General features: G+C 44.1%; 1 protein-coding gene across 1 annotated transcript in view; it reads left to right on the top strand.

Annotated features, from left to right (window-relative positions):
• The first annotated feature begins 15,996 nt into the window (after nt 1-15,996).
• LOC126188741 (acyl-CoA Delta-9 desaturase-like) overlaps nt 15,997-21,198 on the top strand; it is a 153,611-nt gene continuing 148,409 nt past the window's right edge. The window contains exon 1 of the mRNA XM_049930349.1: nt 15,997-16,112. The gene's annotated coding sequence lies outside the window, so the exon portion shown is untranslated. The remainder of the gene's footprint in view (nt 16,113-21,198) is intronic.

The raw sequence follows: 21,198 nt of genomic DNA, 5'->3' as shown, positions 1-21,198 counted from the left end.
GACCGCACCGCCACTTCCCAGCAAATTAGGGACACTGTTGCTCCTGGGGTATCGGCGAGGACCATTCGCAACCGTCTCCATGAAGCTGGGCTACGGTCCCGCACACCGTTAGGCCGTCTTCCGCTCACGCCCCAACATCGTGCAGCCCGCCTCCAGTGGTGTCGCGACAGGCGTGAATGGAGGGACGAATGGAGACGTGTCGTCTTCAGCGATGAGAGTCGCTTCTGCCTTGGTGCCAATGATGGTCGTATGCGTGTTTGGCGAAGTGCAGGTGAGCGCCACAATCAGGACTGCATACGACCGAGGCACACAGGGCCAACACCCGGCATCATGGTGTGGGGAGCGATCTCCTACACTGGCCGTACACCACTGGTGATCGTCGAGGGGACACTGAATAGTGCACGGTACATCCAAACCGTCATCGAACCCATCGTTCTACCATTCCTAGACCGGCAAGGGAACTTGCTGTTCCAATAGGACAATGCACGTCCGCATGTATCCCGTGCCACCCAACGTGCTCTAGAAGGTGTAAGTCAACTACCCTGGCCAGCAAGATCTCCGGATCTGTCCCCCATTGAGCATGTTTGGGACTGGATGAAGCGTCGTCTCACGCGGTCTGCACGTCCAGCACGAACGCTGGTCCAACTGAGGCGACAGGTGGAAATGGCATGGCAAGCCGTTCCACAGGACTACATCCAGCATCTCTACGATCGTCTCCATGGGAGAATAGCAGCCTGCATTGCTGCGAAAGGTGGATATACACTGTACTAGTGCCGACATTGTGCATGCTCTGTTGCCTGTGTCTATGTGCCTGTGGTTCTGTCAGTGTGATCATGTGATGTATCTGACCCCATGAATGTGTCAATAAAGTTTCCCCTTCCTGGGACAATGAATTCACGGTGTTCTTATTTCAATTTCCAGGAGTGTATCTTCTTTACTACTGGTTGTATTCAGATATTTTGACATGTACCTTTGAATGTAACTGCAAAATTATATCATTGTGCGACACACAGTTCAGGTGATATGACGTCGTAGATATTGAGATGCGTAAAAACGAAACTCTTGGGCGCATTTCGCTAGAGATGCAGGTGAATTACGTGCACCAGTGTGTGTGGAGTATAAACTTGATACATGTACTGCATACTATCCCGAAAGAAATGCTGTGGAAGCTCCAATTCAGGTACATGTGACAATGTGGAGAGAGAAGGGTGTAGGAGGAAATGGGCAGACAGTAAGGTAGAAGATGGACACAGATAGGGGGAGGAGGAGATGAACAGAGAGAGGGAGGAGGGAAATGGACAAAAAGGGAAGAGGAGGCGATGGACAGGGAGAGAGGGGAAGGGAGTTGGAGGAGGAGATGGGAGCGGAAGGCGAGATGGACTGTTAGAGGGTGAAGGAGATGGACCAGTAGGGGGCTGGAGTAAATGCACACGTGGGCAGCGCCGTGTACTCAGCTGGCAGAATTTATAGAGCTACAAGGTGCCTGAAAAGTGAAAGTGGGTACATCAGTTAGGTATAGACCACTGGCGTTAATATTGGGGGTGATTACTGAGTACATAAAACAGCACATACAGCATAATTCTGGTATATGTAAGGCATAGAGAGTCAACGCTATTGTTCTTGAACAGATACTCTAGCAACAGCAGGTACCTGGGCATACTGAACGCCAGCAAAAAAAAACCCGAAAGGTAACTCATATATGACCCATGGCACTCATGTCAAGTGCTGGAACCCATCACTCACTCATTCGATATGTTAATTTCTTTGCTGGTGAATTTACAATAATCAGAGAGAAAGCAAGTGTATGCCTGAATAGTCAAACGACGATTTATGTACACCTGCAAGTACCCACAGCACACACACAAACACACACACTCATAGGAATCCTTCAGTTTCAAGACTATTTGATGGGTATCATTACATTTAGGCTCCTATTCAAATCCTATGAAGATTTAGATATTACACTGGGATCTACCAGCAAAGAGAACGATACTCTGCCGATTGGCAATACAGTAGCGATTAATGCACAGGTGGCTACTCGCCTCGATTCCCATCATTCTCTCCCCCCCCCCTTCCACCCACCCCTCTCCCCCAGCTCCCACTTCAAAGCGCACTGTTTCCTGTGATATTAACCTTCCAGAAGCTGAAACGAGGGAATTTTTTTGATCTAACTATTTCTTCGCGTACACAACAGCAAATATCGAGCATGGGCTGGGATCGCAGTCCTGGTCTCCCTCGACCAAACTTTTTGGAGAGTCAGTTTATGGTCCGCTTTTGTTTTTCACAGATAAACATTCAGTCGAATGGACACAACCAGGTATTACGTGTTGCTAGCCCGCACAACAAGGCGTCGCGGCCATTCGACCAAGTTAGCCATCTCTCAAATTTTCTCATTCTTACAAAGATTCAACCCCCCGCGCCCATAATCTACGGAAGCAAAGACTGTGTTATTGCTGTGTCGTTGTTAAAATCGTCATGATAACTGTAGATCCGTTAAACAACACTGTAACTCGGAAGGAAATACACTCCTGGAAATGGAAAAAAGAACACATTGACACCGGTGTGTCAGACCCACCATACTTGCTCCGGACACTGCGAGAGGGCTGTACAAGCAATGATCACACGCACGGCACAGCGGACACAACAGGAACCGCGGTGTTGGCCGTCGAATGGAGCTAGCTGCGCAGCATTTGTGCACCGCCGCCGTCAGTGTCAGCCAGTTTGCCGTGGCATACGGAGCTCCATCGCAGTCTTTAACACTGGTAGCATGCCGCGACAGCGTGGACGTGAACCGTATGTGCAGTTGACGGACTTTGAGCGAGGGCGTATAGTGGGCATGCGGGAGGCCGGGTGGACGTACCGCCGAATTGCTCAACACGTGGGGCGTGAGGTCTCCACAGTACATCGATGTTGTCGCCAGTGGTCGGCGGAAGGTGCACGTGCCCGTCGACCTGGGACCGGACCGCAGCGACGCACGGATGCACGCCAAGACCGTAGGATCCTACGCAGAGCCGTAGGGGACCGCACCGCCACTTCCCAGCAAATTAGGGACACTGTTGCTCCTGGGGTATCGGCGAGGACCATTCGCAACCGTCTCCATGAAGCTGGGCTACGGTCCCGCACACCGTTAGGCCGTCTTCCGCTCACGCCTCAACATCGTGCAGCCCGCCTCCAGTGGTGTCGCGACAGGCGTGAATGGAGGGACGAATGGAGACGTGTCGTCTTCAGCGATGAGAGTCGCTTCTGCCTTGGTGCCAATGATGGTCGTATGCGTGTTTGGCGCCGTGCAGGTGAGCGCCACAATCAGGACTGCATACGACCGAGGCACACAGGGCCAACACCCGGCATCATGGTGTGGGGAGCGTTCTCCTACACTGGCCGTACACCACTGGTGATCGTCGAGGGGACACTGAATAGTGCACGGTACATCCAAACCGTCATCGAACCCATCGTTCTACCATTCCTAGACCGGCAAGGGAACTTGCTGTTCCAACAGGACAATGCACGTCCGCATGTATCCCGTGCCACCCAACGTGCTCTAGAAGGTGTAAGTCAACTACCCTGGCAAGCAAGATCTCCGGATCTGTCCCCCATTGAGCATGTTTGGGACTGGATGAAGCGTCGTCTCACGCGGTCTGCACGTCCAGCACGAACGCTGGTCCAACTGAGGCGCCAGGTGGAAATGGCATGGCAAGCCGTTCCACAGGACTACATCCAGCATCTCTACGATCGTCTCCATGGGAGAATAGCAGCCTGCATTGCCGCGAAAGGTGGATATACACTGTACTAGTGCCGACATTGTGCATGCTCTGTTGCCTGTGTCTATGTGCCTGTGGTTCTGTCAGTGTGATCATGTGAGGTATCTGACACCAGGAATGTGTCAATAAAGTTTCCTCTTCCTGGGACAGTGAATTCACGGTGTTCTTATTTCAATTTCCAGGAGTGTATATCAATTCATCTGTAAAGAATCGTAAAGAAAGGATCACCACGGAGGAATTATCCGAATAGGACGGTAACCGGTACATGTACAGGTAAACAAATAATTACAGTTTTAGTAAAATCGGATGATTTATTCAAGACAAAGATCTTCGCAAATTGAGCAAGCCGATGACACAGTGGTCCACCTCTGGTTCTTATGCAAGCAGTTCCTCGGCTTGGGATTGACTGATAGAGTTGTTGGATGTGCTCCTGAGGGACATCGTGCCAAATACTGCCCAATTAGCGCGTAAATAGGTAAAAACCTGAGTAGTTGAAGGGGCCTGCCTATAATGCTCCATACGTTCTCAGTTGAGGAGAGATCTGGCGATCTTGCTGGCCAAGGTACGATTTGGCAGATACGGACACAAGAAGTACAAACTCTAGCCATGTGCCGGCGCGCATTATCTTGCCGAAATGTAAGGCCAGAATGGCTTGCATTAAGGGAAACACAATGGAGTACAGAATATCGTCAGCGTTAGGCTGTGCTTAAGGAGTCTTGCTATGAAAAGAAATGATAGCCCAGACCGCAGTCCGGGGCGTCTCCAGACGTCTACGGTTAGAAATCTTATTGACCGAAGAATAATCCTTTTCAGTGATGAGTTGCGCTTCGAACTTAGCCCCGACGCGCAGCGAAGACATGTCTGTAGACGCCTCGGTCAGCGGTGGGGTACCAACCTGACTGTCGGCCGCCATGCTGCCCGACAACCACGAGTGTTGGTCTGGGATGCCGTTTCATTCCTCATCAGGTCCCTTTTGGCTGTCAACCGCGGCACCCGTACAGCACAGAGGTGCGTTGACGATATTCTACGCCCCGTTTTGTTAGCCGTCATGGCAAGCCGTTCTGGGTTTACGTTTCAGCACGATAACGCCCACCCGCTCACGGCGAGAGTGTTTATTGCTTGTCTTCGTGCTTGTCGAATCCTACCTTGGCCAGCAATTTCTCAGGATCTCTCCTCAATTGAGAAAGTTTGGAGCATTATCGATAGGGCCTTCCAACCAGCTCGGGATTTTGACTGTTTGCCTTTCGCCGGCAAGTGCTCTACCAACTGAGCTTCCCAAGCACGTCTCACGACCCGTCATTACAGCTTCAATTCTGCCCGTACCTCGTCTCCTACCTTCCAGACTTCACAGAACCTCTTCTACTAACCTTGCAGAACTAGCACTTCTGGAAGAAAGGACATTGCGGAGACATGGATAGCCACAGCCTGGGGAATGTTTCCAGAATGAGATTTTCACTCTGCAGCGGAGTTTGCGCTGATATGAAACTTCCTGGCAGATTAAAACTGTGTGCTGGACCGCGACTCGAACCCTGGACCTTTGCCTTTCGCGGGAAAGAGCTCTACCAAGTTGGTAGAGCACTTGCCAGCGAAAGGCAAAGGTTCCGAGTACGAGTCTCGGTCCGGCACACAGTTTTAATCTACCAGGAAGTTTCATATCAGCGCACAGAACAGCTTCTGTGAAGAGTGGAAGGTAGGAGACGAGCTAATGGCAGAATTGAAGCTGTGAGGACGGGTCGTGAGTCGTGCTTGGGTAGCTCAGATGGTAGAGCACTTTCCCGCGAAAGGCAAAGGTCCCGAGTTCGAGTCTCGGTCCGGCACACAGTTTTAATCTGCCAGGAAGTTTCATATTAGCGCACACTCCACTGCAGAGTGAAAATCGCATTCTGGATCCAGCAACTATGTCAATCAATTCCAGTCCGAATAACTGCTTGCATAAGGCCAGAGGCAGACGGACGCGTAATTGGCTAGCTCAATTAGTGAAGCCCTTTCTCTTGAATAATTTGTCCAATTATTCTCAAATAGTAATCGTTTGTTTGTCGACACATCTATCAATTTCTTTTTCTTTTTTTTTCTTTTTTTTCAGCCTTGTATGGGCAGATCGACTCTGTTTCTGGAGTTACACGTGTAGCCTGAGACGTACGCAGACACTTATCATCTTACTCCTGAGTGGATCCTGTAGAACGATACCAACTGAGACCCCTCTCGTTACTTAGGAAATTTGTCCGGTGGACACTGTTCTGTTAGCTTTTAGTGGCTACTTACGCCAATATTAGCATATGTCACCTCTAAACTAAGAGAGGACTTTGAAACGTCCCCTTAGAACATTTATACAAGACTGTGCTTAAACTGACACACAATATTTTTTAGCGCAACGCAATCTGACTTTCAAAAATCCCTGCAAAAGAATGGCCCTGACTAACATTAATTTATACCTTTCACAAATCACTTACCTCACCAAAAATCTTCGTTACTCGAACTACTGCAATACAGCGAGCGCCACTACTGCCAGCTAAATAAAAGATTCAAACTACTGAAGGCACTAACTACTGATAGGCATAGTTAGCAAATGAAAGATTTTGATACAGAACAAACAATGTATTTACCTTAATAACCATAATCTATATGCCATCCAGTCTTACAAATTTCAAATCTCCGCCATTTCTCTCCCCACATCCACCACTGCTGGCGGCTTACCTCCAACTGTGCAACGCTATGCACTGTTCACATCCAGCTGCCGCTGCCCAACGCTACAATGGCAGACAACAATGCAAACTAGCCACAGACTGCACACAGCACAGCCAGTGATTTTCATACCGAGCGCTACGTAACGTTGCCGATAAGAAAACATAAACAGCCTACTTACAACTTGAATGGCTGTAGCTAGATCCGTTGCTGGGTAACTTGAATTGCAGAGCCACTGGTGCGCAGTAGTCGTGCGAGGATACAACTTCACCAATATTAGCAGATGTCGCGTCTAAACTAAGAGAGGACTTGAACGGTTGCACCTAGTTTCTGAGTAGCTTGGATTCCAGGGTCACGGGTGCGCCGTAGTCATGCGAGGATACGACTGCGTCATATGAATTGCAGAATGCTACGACTCGCAACCGTACTGATCATATTCCCACAATATTTTAACAAAATTATGAGGAGTCCTGCATATACATGTGTCTGTAACTAATACGTTTTGGAAATTTGTGGTAAGGCCTTATGGGGCCAAGCTGGAGAGGTCATCGGTCCCTAAGCCTACACACTACTTAATCTTACACTATGGACAACAGACACACCCGAAGGAGGACTCGAATCTCCGACGGGGGGAGTCGCAACTAACACATGTTTGGATTAAATTGATGAACTAGAGACTGCTGTATCGCACAATGTGCTATCGGTACTTGAACTTAGGTTATATAGCAAAAGAGATATTTGATTATGTGTGAGACAAAATATAAGTAATTCACCGACAGAGACATTCTATGTAGTAAGAGTGCTAACAGAGCACCAAAAACAATGACACAGCGACAAATCCCAGTGGAATTAGTAGCACCAAAACATCCCTTAACGATAGTCTCCAGTGTGCACAACGTAAAATAAAAGATTTTTGCGAACGCCCGTGTTGTGCAGGATCCCGGTCGCTGGGGACGGAGCTTTCCATTCCTCGGAATTGGCCTGAGCCGGCTACGCTGGACATTCCGCCTCCTCTACTGGCGAAGGCCATACGCAGAACGAGGCCCGAAAATACCAGGTAGTGTAACGTAACAGGAATTCTGTTTCTTCACGAAAACTTTACTGGTGCCTAAACAATTGCATCTGCACGACAGTCACATATGTATCAAATTAGTTGTTCAAATGGCTCTGAGCACTATGAGACTTAACATCTATGGTCATCAGTCCCCTAGAACTTAGAACTACTTAAACCTAACTAACCTAAGGACAGCACACAACATCCAGCCATCACGAGGCAGAGAAAATCCCTGACCCCGCCGGGAATCGAACCCGGGAACCCGGGCGTGGGAAGCGAGAACGCTACCGCACGACCACGGGATGCGGGCAAATTAGTTGTCTATATAACGGCCTTTAGTTGACGCAAATGCGTTTTAAATTAATTTAAAGTAAACAAGTATGTGTGAACTTGCTGAGGTGACAAATATTCTTTAGGAAAATGATATTCCACACTACCTAACACAGCACAACATGTTTGAGGAAAAAGGTCCGCTGCTGTCAGCGCCATTTCAGTGGATATGAGACATATGGGACGAGAGCAACATGGAGATCGTACCATTGCGATACCCAGTTAGATGGTGCCTTCGTGACAACAGTTAACAACGTATTAGTGGTATCTAGAGCTGCTGTACCCAGCGTCACTACAGCATACAGAAACTTTGGCTGTCACACAAAATCGAGGAAAAAGTTGCAGCTGCTGTTAGATAGCGTAGAGCATTGAAGCAACAATAACAACTGCAAGGACAAGTTCTGATGGTCCTAAGTTGTGTATATAATATACAATACCAACTAAAACCGTACGATGTTGCATGAATTTCAAAAAATACTAGCAAATCTTAGTAACACAAAGAGACCAATAGCTCTCAACTACCACATTTTCTCTAAACTCGTGGAGGAAAAATGACAACAGAACTGTTTGTTTGCATTCAGTACACCTGGCAAAACAGGAGAACGTGCCACACATGTGGTATGTTAATTGGGGTGGCAATCATTGAAATAAAGGCATTTTTCCTTGCAGCAGGACCTTCTCTTGAAATTTCAACGAAACACGTTCTCGAATATTTTTATTTGTTGTTACTGGAATTTCACCAGGAGTGCAAAGTGTGCGTGTTATCATAGAATAGTTGACATTGGTATCGTGATTTGTAGTGAAAATTGTTGCAACTGGTTTCACCTTGATATACCGTATGTGTGAAAGACATTGTGAAAGGCAAAAAGACTATTTCTAGAACTGTATAATCTGTAATAGAAACAATTGTATCAAAGAACAAGCATAAGACTATTTGAATAAAGACTGTCTCTTTAGGCTCATGTGAATGAAGCAAAGAAACAATTAGTGACGATGAAGAGAGAGAGAGAGAAGGAGAAGAAAATTGTTGGGAACTGGAAGCTGATAAAAAGACTTGGAGACAGTGGTAACTGTAGAGAAGCCTCAGACAGAAGTAGAAACTACACAACAGATTCTGACCACGAATCCGGAAGAACATAAGACATATTAAGGTATTGTTTGTAGGTAATAAAAGGAGCAGGTACATTTTTAAGTGTTAATCCACGTACTGAAAGAATGCTTATACAAGTTCGTTTAATTAACATAATATGTAAGCATCTCAACTCAGGCAACTTATCAATGTGTCTAAAGCGGGTAGGATGGGTAATGCAGGAAGCTAAAGCGTTCTCTCTGCTGTCATAGTTTCATCATCCCCAACAACAGCAGAATCAGTTCTGAAAGTCACGTTAATGAGTTAGCTCAACAAATATTAATTTCTGTGCTGATAAAAGTGCAGAGTCAATCATAGCAAAAATAGTTTTGAGGCACTACATAGTAAAGACAGCACCATAGACACATATTTTACCTCTGTTCAAGCCTTTTGACACCGCTGACTGGGAAATGCAACTGAAGATGTTAGACTCATTATGAGTAAGAAGTGTAGTAACTGGCTGGTTCTGTTCATACCTGGAAGACAGGGTACAGCTAGCAGAGACAGAACAGGTCGAAAATGACTTTCAGGATTTTGTGAAACATTTCATAGATATGAAATCCAAACATATGAAAATGGTTGTTTGTGTGTGTTTATGTGTGTATGTTCCGCATCTCCTCCTACATCACTGGGCCGATTTCAACCAAACGCGGTACTTACTGTCGGGCAACAATTGCTGTGGGGCTAAGAAGCACCTAATTGTCATAGTTCAGGAGATACGACCTCATAAATAGATGCGTGAAAAACTGCTGCATCATGTATGACGTTTAAATTTATTACGTCTTTGCTAATAACTCTGTTTGCAACACATTTTTAGACAGTATCCATATATGACTGTGTGACATTTAGATCAGGAGATATGGCGTCATAAACACTGAGAGGTGCGAAAAACTGCCGCTTTATGGTTTAAGTTTCAATATATTTATTTTTTACTACTTAGATACTCCTACAGTAGAGTACCAGCTAAAGAAAATCCCTGACACCCTGCAGCGGTTTTGACAGCTTTCAACTGCGAAACGCAAACGGTTTTAAGCGAAAACAGTAGCCGTTTATAGGGCTACGAACAGGCGTTTCCGTAGAGATATGTACGAAATCGCGTTGTAGACTAGCGCAGTAGCTGCATCCAGCGTACAGAAACAAACATTAGAAGGAATTCGTATTTTTGATATTATGTTTCTTAATTTGGGTACTGTATTTATACATTTCTTTATCATATGTATTGCTTTGAACGACGTTTTCATAATTTAACGAATACATGGAAACGAAATTGATTCGATGTTACTCTACGAACACCATCCACTTTTTTCGTTTCTAATAGGAAATTCTCAAAGCGAATACTCGGTCGACGCCGGGTATGCCAGTTAGTGTACTAATATAGGAGCTCTCAGAGCCATTACTGTTCTTGATAAACTTCAGTGACTGCCCAGGCAATATTACAAACATGGAAAAAATTTCTCTTGTTGATGAGAGCAACATTATAATCACAAATGAATCACCTGAATGACTTGTTACACAAAGCGAATGAAATCTTCGGGAGTCCTATCATCAAAGTTTAACAGAGAGTACCATGTAATTGCAAATTATTGAGTCAATGAACAGCTGTCTCCCGAAACAACCTCACGTGACCGTTACGCGACAGAAGTCTCGTGTAGCGTGAATGCACCTCATTTTTTGTAAAATACAGTTTAAAATAGTTGTCAGTGCAGTCGCATTTATTTTCCTTCATGATACCTCAGTACTGAGGAGCGCCAGTGGACTACATGAGAATTTCACTTAGCGGATTGCACGTTGGCCACCTTACACTTCGTTTCGCTACACATTAATTTTATGTCACTTATGATAATAATGACAGTGAAAGCATATATTATAAATAGTTAACGATACTTGCAATATTTTTCCGCAGAAACCACACCTTAGGTCTTCTATATGCACATTTGTGTCACGGAATAGTACACAAACACAAAACAGGAGAAAACAATCCGGTGACCGTACAGGCGTCAGAGTACAGTGCCTTGTAGCTCGAAGAGCAGTACCAGATTACGCTGCAAATCAAAAGTAGAGACAGTGTGAGAGTGTGTGTTTACATCTTAAGTATTTTCTCATGCAAACATAGTTTATTATTATAAAAAAGAGAGAGAGACATCATCTTAAAAGTAGCTTTATTGTTTATAAAGTATGACTTCTCTGCCATATTGTGATAACAAGAGTCACACTGCTAATTTGCAGGGAATTGAAGTATAGAACGAGAAACTGGATACACACAGGACAACTTCTAGTATCATCCACTGATCCATCTCAAGATGGGGGTGGAAAGCCTGACGAAGACCATTTTTTAAATTCGGCTTTCATATCGAAAACATCCACAGTTCCTAATTCCCACTCCTGCTTGAACGATTTAAGGTCAACGATTTTTATTTAAGACTATGTCCTATGGAGACAATGTCGGCATTCAGTCATAAAAGAATTCGGTGAGCGCAGTGCCTTATATTTCTTGCTATGAGAGACATTTAAAAGCAACAGTGTTTGCCATTCACATCGACTACGTGCACACGTTACATGAGCCTGTGCCCCATGCATGTGACCAAAGTTGACGTGTGTTCATACAAACCGCTAATTTGTTGAGAAGGAGGGCTGCAGGATGTGTAAGAATTAGTGGCAACTACACTAAAGGCCTGTTGTAGTGTCAAGAGTGAGATGGCTACCAAAGATCAAATGTTTATAGGCCTCTTTCTTGTAGCGTTGGTCAGTGTTTCCTCTATTAAGAATATGAAACAAATTTTAAACACCCTGAATACGGGACGTGACATAAGTAATAACGGAAACAGACACTGATGAAAGTAAACAATAACAGAGATTAAAAAGTTCCAGTAAAAAAAGGGTCCAAAAGCGGATGCTTATATCAGTATGAAATGTTGTCATAGTTATTGCAGATTGATATGAAATGTAATCTTTTCCGTAAACCCCCGCCTACTTAGGCTGAATTTTCAGCCGTGGTCTACTTTAACAACAAACGCAAAACTATTTCAGTACGTTACATAGACACCTGAACCTGTCAGAGTAGGTGTTCCACGCGGCGTTCTCACATTTGAATTCACACGTGTCCGCAGCGAGTCAGGAATTCTTTCAGCATCTACGAATCGTGAAAAAGTGTGACCAGATTGTACGATTCGATGCTCTACTCCTCCAACACTATTAACGGCAGTGCTAAATACTGTGAGAGAATTCTACACAGAAAAATCCAGAGAATGGAGGTCAGGACATTTTGGAGGCCAAGGTAGGGATATTAGACCTATCGATCTTGAGCCATGATGCTGCTGTTTTACATCAGCCTGCGTCCCATCATGCATGTCCCAAATTCTCCAATATGTCCTCAAGCAATCTCGGAAGATTCCGCCGCAGAACCCGAAGGTACCCACGTCCATCCAGTTCTCCTCAGAAGAACGTCTGACACAATAAGACCACCACCAAATACTCTCGACACACATTCACTGAGAAAGGTTACCGATGTGGTGATTCATGAAAGCATGCCGGTGTGCATGAGACAAGTTAGATGGGGTTTTAATCGAAAAGTGTACATTTCAAATACACTTTCTGAGAAACCGTATCCGGATACCTATTAGTGGACATTGATACAAGGTGTATTGCCTTTATGAGCGCTTGTGATCTCCTGGGAACACTTCCAGTCAGGTTTATGAATAACTATGGAGGAACAATATCCCACTCTTCCTCAAGAGCCGATATCATGGAAAGTAGTGATGTTGGACGCTGGGATCCGGAGGGAAGCTGACGTTCTAACTCATATCAAACATGTTCCATAGGGTTTAGGTGGGAACTCTGGACAGGTCAGTCGATTTCAGGAATGTCATGGTCCACAGACCCCTGCCTCACAAATTCTACTTTGACAGGGAGGATTGTCACGCTGATACAAACAAACACCGTGTTCGAACTGTTCCTCTGCTGTACCCGGTCACAATACAGTAAAATGTTTTCATATTCTTGCGTATTTAGCGATTTCTTAAGCACAGTGAAGAGACCACACTGACCACGAAAAACGTCCCCATACCATAACACCACCTCCTCCATACTTCACTGATGGCAGTACACATAATGGCAGGTAGCGTTCTCCAGGTATCCGCCAAACCCAAACCGTTCCATCGGATTGCGACAAGATGCAACGTGATTCATCACTCCAAATCATTCGTTTCCAGCTATCCGCTGAGCTGTGGCATCGCTCTTTACAGCACCTCAAGCGTCGCTTAGCACAAACTACAGAGATGTGAGGCTTGTGCGGAGCTGCTCGACCATTCTTTCCAAAACCCTGTACTAGCTGGACTTCTGGCAGCATTTCGCTATCTTTTACAATCACTCACCACAAATTCTCGACGATCTCTTTCCGTCAGTACATGAGGTCTGATTTGTTTTGGGTTAACTGTGACTATTCTTTCGTATTTCCACTTCACAGTCACACCACCAATAGTCAACTTGGGCAGATATGAAAGGTTGAAACGTCCTTGCTGCATTGGTTAGTCACGTGACATCCAGTGGCTACTCCACGATCGACGTCAGTGAGTTCTCCTGATCCACTATTCCTGCTATTACTGCTTCTCTGCTGACAATATTCCCCACGCTCTGTTACACTAGCAGGTCAACCTCTCGCGACATCTACTGATCAGTTCCACATTACAGAGCGGGATTCGTGTACTTTTGATCAGATAGAATAATTTTGCAGTACCTAGGACAATATTGTTTTTGAGAGTTTCAGAGTGAGCTTTAGGCTACGACTCAATACAACAGGGGAAAGAATACAGCAGAGACAAATGGGTAGCTTTGAGAGATGAGAAACTGAAGGCAGCAGAGGGACAAACAGGTAAAAATACAAGGCCTAGTAGAATCCTTGGATAACACAAGATGTAATGAATTTAGCTGATCAAAGGAGGAAATATAAAAATGCAGGGAACAGAAACGTCTAAATGAGTTTGGCACGAAGTGGAAAATGAGAGTGGCTAGATGACAAGTGTGAGAATTTAGAAGTAGTATATTTTACTAGGGGAAGGATAGATAACGCCTACATAAAAATTAAAGAGGCCTTTGAAGAAAAGAGAAGAGGCAGTATGAATATCATGAACTCAGATGGAAAATGTCCCAAGCAAAGAAGGGAAAGCTTAAACATAGGAGTACATAGAGGGACTATACAAGGGAGATGAACTTGAATGCAGTATTATAGAAATAGAAGAAGACGTAGATGAACATCAGGTGAGAGATACGATACGGAGAGAAGAATTTAATACATAATTGAAAGACCTAAATGATACGAGGCCGCGGGAGTAGACGACATTCCGCCAGAATTACTAAACGCCTTGGAAAAGCCAGCTACGACAGAGCTCTTTCATCCGGTGAGCAAGATGTCTGAGAAATAATTCCAATTCCAAAGAAAGAAAGTTCTCAAAGCTTTGAATATTACCGAATTACCACTTTAATAAGTCATTGTTTCAAAATACCGACACGTATTCTTTACAGAAAAATGGAAAAACTAATAGAAGCTGATCTCGGGTAAGATCAGTTTGTACTCCGGAGAATGTAAGAATACGTGAGGAATATTGACCCTACAACACATCTTAGAACATAGGATAAGGAAAGGCAAACCAGCGTTTATACCATCTGTAGACTTAGAGAAAGCTTTCGATAATGTTGACTGGAATAATCTCTTTGAAATTCTGAAGTTAGGAGGGATGAAATACAGGGAGCGAAAGGCTATTTACAACTTGCACAGAATAGGGACGGCAGTTAGAAGCGTCGAGGAGCATGAAGGGGATGCAGTAGTTGAGAAGCGAGTGAGACAGGGTTGTAGCCTATCCCCGATGTTATTCAATCTTACATTGTGCAAGCAGAATAGGAAGCAAAAGAAAAATTTGGAGTAGAAGTTAAAATTCAAGGAGAAGAAATGAATACTTTGAAGTTCGCTGATGACACTGTAATACTGTCAGAGGTAGCAAAAGACTTGGAAGAGCAGTTGAATGGAATGGAGAGTGTCTTCAAAGGAAATGTAAGATGAACATCAGAAAAAGCAAAACGGGGATAACGGAATGTGGTCGAATTAAATCTGAGGATGCTGAGGGAACTACATCAGAAATCGGGACAGTAAAAGTAATAGATGAGTTTTGCTATGTGGGCAGAAAAATAACTGATGATGGACAAAGTAGGCAGGATATAAAATGTAGACTGGCAATGGCAAGAAAGCATTTATGAAGAAATTTGTTAAGATCAAATACAAAATTAAGTGTCACGAAGTTTTTTCTGAAGCTGTTTGTCTGCAGAGTACTCGTGTATGGAAGCGAAATATGGACGAAAACAGTTTAGATAAGAAGAGAATACAAACATCTGAAATGTGGTGCTACACAAGATTAGGTAGATCACGCAACTAATAAATTGGAGAGAAAAGAAATCTCTGGCACAACCTGACTAGAGGAACGGATCGGTGAGTAGGCCACATTCTGGATCATCAAGATATCACCAACTTAGCACTGGAGGGTAGTGTGGAGGGGGTAAAATTGTAGAGGGAGACAAGGAAATGAATGCAGTAAGCAGATTCAGAAGGATGTAAGTTGCAAAAGTTATTCGAAGATGAAACAGCTTGCACAGGATACAGTAGCACGGTGAGCTGCATCAGACCGCTCTTTGGACTGAAGACCAAAACAACAACACGACAAAATTTGATTCTGAAGTCAGTGGCGGTACGTAACCAAACTTTCGCAGTTATCTGGCAAACGGTTCATTAGTGGACCCCTGTTTACTACAATGTATTTACTGCTATTGCCGTACGCCTTTATTCGGGTCAGCACCTCCTGTTGATTATGGTGTATTCCATAGATGAGTTGGAAGGGGCGACCACGTGCTGACGGCGGCAGTCCGCGGGGACAGCGTCGGTGGCCCGGCGGCGCGGCGGGGGAGGGGCCGCCTCTGGTCGCTCTCTCCCTCCCCCGGTGGCCGCGGTCGCAGCGACTATATATCTGGAGAAGTCGCGCCGGCCGCCTCGCTCACTCGCACCTTATCGCTCCGGCTACGCCGCGACGCTTCCACTCCAGCGCAGCGCCGCTCACAACCTTCCAGACAGCCTCTGGCGCCCCACTCCGGAGCGTCGCCTACCGCAAGCTCTTCCGCGGTGAGTACCAGCCCACTTGAGTACGATAGCTCTCGATTCGACAACGACGCCGAAGGCTGTACTCAGTGTTTCCGGGACTTTACGTGATTCTTTGCGTGTGTCGCATTATTTTGTGCCTAACCGACAGATATTTTCTTGCGCTATATGTGCAGATCAGTTCTTCGTGTCGTACAAAACCTGACAGATACACTTCCCACGTGTGTGACATCCGTACGATTGGATCTGAGCACAAACAGCCAATGATGTGTTCACATGTATTTCAGTGAGGTCTATAATCAAGAATAATAAAGCGATTCATGATTTTCGCTTTCTATTAAACGCTGTGGTATGCATACTGGATGATACACATTTTATGTTTACGGCCGAAACCAGTCTCGTGATGATGACTGGTTGCCTATGGTTATAAACATTCGTGGTGTCCAAGCAGGAGTGGTCAGTACTGAAGAATATGATGGGAGCAATCATTCGAAATAAAAACGCCTAGTAAACATGGACTTGAGAGCTATGAGCACTTCTTCATCTATGGTACTGTGAAACAAATCTCTTCTGCTGAAAGATCTTTGGTTTCTTTTTTTCCGGAGTTGGTAGTATGGGCGTAACAAGAGAAAGTTGTCTAGGAAACATGGACTCCAAAATTCATACCTTAAGAGCTACTAGCACTTGTTCAGTAGAAGAGACGTGCTGCACAGCAGCGAAGACGAACAAGTGTTCGTAGTCCTAAAGGTATGGACTTTGGAGCCCATGTTTACACATGACCTTTTTTTTTTCTTGTTTAGGTGAGATTTTTTTCACACTGCCGAAGATCAAGAAGTGCTCATAGCTTATAAGGTATGATTTTTAGAGCCCATTTTAACTAAACTTGTTTGCTTCCAATGATGGCTCCTGTCACAACCCTGATTGTTGACCTCTCCTCCTGGGACACCATAGGTATATTTTCGTCACAGTCACCGGCAATCAGTATGGTCCACTACCTTTCATTCTTTCGGATTGTAGCTCTATCTCTACTCTTTCCTGATTGCATCCCGTGTTGATCATTTACAACATGCTTAATCCGTGTGTCTGTTCGGAAGTCGAACATAATGTTTGGAACTAGTGGAGAGACCCTAATGATAATGGGGTTTAAGCCCTCTTTGGACTTATAGGACTTTCGTAGACTTCACTGGGCCAACAATGTATTTACTAACCACCCTATCTTCAACAGCCATCAAATGAAGGCCTTTTAAGTGCTTGTCCTCAGAAAGCTCGCCCTCGAAAGAGCAGACATATGGAGCATATGATGTTCAGCCCCTAGCTGACACAGAATTCACTAGAATAAATATAAAAAGTGTGCAAGTACTTTCCTCTCAGAGTACTGAGTGTGATCATTAAAGCGAAAAATCAGCAATTAAATGATTGCGGATGCACTTCGGATGACTGTCCAGGTGGAATGTTAAGGTGTGCACTCTTAATGTGTAGTCTCTCATATCATTAGAGGAGGTCATATGTGCTGACGGCCGACCTTACGTAGTTCACTTAGTTCCACTAGATGACAACTGATGAATCATGAGGAAAAAAAAATCAGACAGGACTTCATTTCAATAGTGCTCTACGTTGTATGACAGGACCCTAGATTTTGGCAATAACGCTGCAACCGGGAAGTTTTGGCAATTTTGGCAACAAATTCTTTGGTGTAGTACTTTCACAACAAATTAGTGCCTCCAGCTACTTTTCTGAGATTAGCAGTATTTACTTTTTAGGCAGTATTCTTTCGTCGAAATAAAGTAACTTATCCTCGCTCTTGTGACTCAGAGTCCCACGGCTGAACAGGAAAGATGGCACTACAATTTGAGATCTGAGCTGAGTGCTAACGTTCCCCTGGCAGTCTCGATTTCTTTTGTTTTCTTACATCTCTTGCGATGAACACCAGACTGGTTCTTTGATATGGTCGACCGTGCTTACCTGAGCTAATGATATAGTCTACATAGAACATTAAATCCTTATCATCCCTCCAGTTCCCGAGATGCAGCACTACCTCCGTACCACTGCTGGCATATTAAGAAGATATGTTTAGATTCAAAAATAAATCATTTCTCCCAATATTCTTCAGACAGTTCACTATTGACTAACCATTTTTCTTTTCTCTGTGCTGTTGTGAATAAAGTGAGTGTAAGAGTAGTTCACAATGTTACAAACTGTTTAGGTGTTACCGGCTATCGACAATGCCATAGATTCCTCAAGAGACAAGAACAGTTCGAATTTCTGAACTACAAGTAATTCTCAACGGAAGCAGACCGATAAAGGTTCCAATATCAACGCTGAGGCTAGCAAACTACAGTCGTTTCCAACAGTGTTTTTTTCCGTGTTACTTGTACCTCTTATTACGGGACATGAGCGGACGTCGCTACAGTTGAATTTAGTTAGCAGCAGCGCGAACACGCCAGGTGAAGCATAAACAGCTGCGTGTATTCCATCAGGATATGCATATATATTCGTTTTCATTTAATGTAACAGACAATAATTCATTTAATTTCATTCCTTAAAGGAAAGATTACTAAGGCTGCAAAGTAAGATCATTCATGGGAACTGACAGGTGGCCCACTTTTTATTATAAAGAAAAACTGTATTATATTGTTAAGAAAAATGTGATACACCAGGCTACACATTTCATCCTACCAAACTGTTTTCTTACAATTTAAAGGAAGTATCTTACTTGCAAAAGTAGACATTAGATGAAATAAGACGGAAAATTTCAGTTTTTTTATCGTGCTTCTCATACATAATGTTCACACAGCAGAATGTAAAGCAATAACCTGGTACTGGATATCTGTAACAAGATGTCTTTTCTAGTCGTAACATGGATAATGTGTTTGAAATCGAAGAGTCGCGGCTCCTTCTTCGAGTTAACAACGTACGGAAAGTTGGGTTCTATAAGCACGAGCTATTTTGTAGGTGGATTTGCATAGTGATTTACAACACTGTTAGGTTGATTCAGTATTACGAATGAAAAAATAGCTTGCCAAGTCCACTAGTGCTGATTTCGTTAGTCACTGTTCAATACCACAACCCCACTTTTTCTTCTGAACTGCTATCAAGGAACGTCAACCAAGTGGTGTGCAGAAGTTTTCAGTACCGTATGTTGTTGACCGTCGGAACTTGCCGTTGTCGTAATTTTGAGCAGAAAGAAATATTTTAAGCACATATATCGTTTGTGTTGTTGTGGTCCTTAGTCTGAAGGCTGGTTTGATGCAGCTATTCTTGCTACTCTGTCCTCTGCAAGCCTTTCATCTAACAGTAACTACTGCAATCTATATCCTTCTAAATCTGCTTACTGTATTCATCTATTGGTCTCTGTCTACGATTTTTACTCTTCACACTTTCCACCAGTACCAAATAAGTGATCCCTTGATGTCTCAGAATGCATCCTACCAACTGATCCCGTCTTCTAGTCAGCTTGTGTCACAAATTCCTTTGTTCCCCAGTTCTATTCAGCACCGCGTCATCAGTCATATGATCTACCGTTTGCTCTTCAGCATTATTGTGCAGCAGCGTATTTCAAAAGCTTCTATTCTCTACTTGTTCATCCACGTTTCACTTCCATATACGGCTACACTCAAAAAAATACTTTCAGAAAAGACTTCCTCACAAATAAATCTATACTCCACCTTAACACATTTCAGAAAGGCTTTTCTTGCCATTGCCAGTCTACATTTTTGAATCCTCTCACAACTTTGCCCACCATCAGTTACTGTGCTGCTCAAATAGCAAAAGTCACCCACTACTTTTAGTGTCTCGTTTCCTGATCTAATTCCCGCAGCCTCAACTGAATGAATGTATTGACTAGATTCCAGTATCCTCGTTTTGCTTCTATTAATGTTCGTCTTATAGCCTCCTTTCAAGAAACTATCCATCCATTCAGTTGCTCTTCCACATCCTTTGCGGTCTCTGACAGAATTACAATGTCACCAGCAAACCTTAAAGTTTTTAGTTCTTCTCCCTGGACTTTAATTCCCACTCCAAATTTTTCTTCGTTTTCTTTATTGCTTGCTCAGTATACAAATAGTATAACGTAGGAGATAGGCTACATCCTCTCTCGTTCCCTTCTCAACCACGGTATTCCTTTCAGGCACTTCGACTCTTATAACTTCCGTCTGATTGTATATCTTTCAGATTTTATTAAAGCTCGCAACTCATTGTTAGTCGCTAATGATTACATATGACACAACAATAAAAGCAAACAAAAAAGGAAAATATGTATAAAGTGACTTGCGCAACGCAACTGCTTCCTGCTTGCTGGGGAATACGAACAAAATTATAAATGCTAGACCTTGAACAAAGTAAACTGACTGAAAGTGTTACTGAGCAGTTAAGATACAACCGCAATTGCTTCGAGTACAGTTGTTTCACTAAAAATTCCTAGTTAAGTAAAGAGAAGATCTATTGGAAGATGATAGGAACACTTCATCTATATTATTACTTAATTCCCTTCATTCGTAAAATTTACTTCCTTTTAACAACTGAATTCTTAATGATCGATTCCAGAGTCTCTAAACACCATCCTCAAGGGACAGCTGTCGATGAGACACAAATGTAATTAAAGACAAGTGAACTATCACATATAGTCCAGCTAACTTGGAGAAGCTTGTGTTCTCTAAACGTGTTGTGGCTTACGTTTTAAATAAAAGAGCAATCAACTTCTTGGCTCATAACAACATCACAGAACTTTGCTTCGACTGTTTGCAGCATGAGCGCGTGAAGTGTAGGAGCAAGTGACTGACGTTAAGATACAGGAATCGTGTTCGAGAGAAGTGGAACTCAGACCCCGTAGAGTCCCTGTGTTTTAGTGTCCTTTAACTTTCCAAAGTGTTCCAGGAGAAAAATTTTGAAATTTGTGGTAAGTTCTTATGAGACCAAACTGCTGAGGTCATCGGTCCCTAAGCTTTCACACTACCTAATGTAACTTAAACTAATTTACGCCAAGGACAACACATCCATCCCCGAGGGAGGACTCAAACCTCTGACGGGGGCAGCCGCGCGAACCGTGACAGGACGTAAGAGACCGCGCGTCTACCCCGCGTGGCCGCTCCAAGAGAGAGCCACGAGTGCTCGT

The sequence above is a fragment of the Schistocerca cancellata genome, chromosome 5, assembly GCF_023864275.1.
Source record: "Schistocerca cancellata isolate TAMUIC-IGC-003103 chromosome 5, iqSchCanc2.1, whole genome shotgun sequence".
Taxonomy (NCBI): Eukaryota; Metazoa; Arthropoda; class Insecta; order Orthoptera; family Acrididae; genus Schistocerca; species Schistocerca cancellata.
Note: the sequence above shows the minus strand (reverse complement) of the source record. Positions and strands in the feature narration are given on the sequence as shown.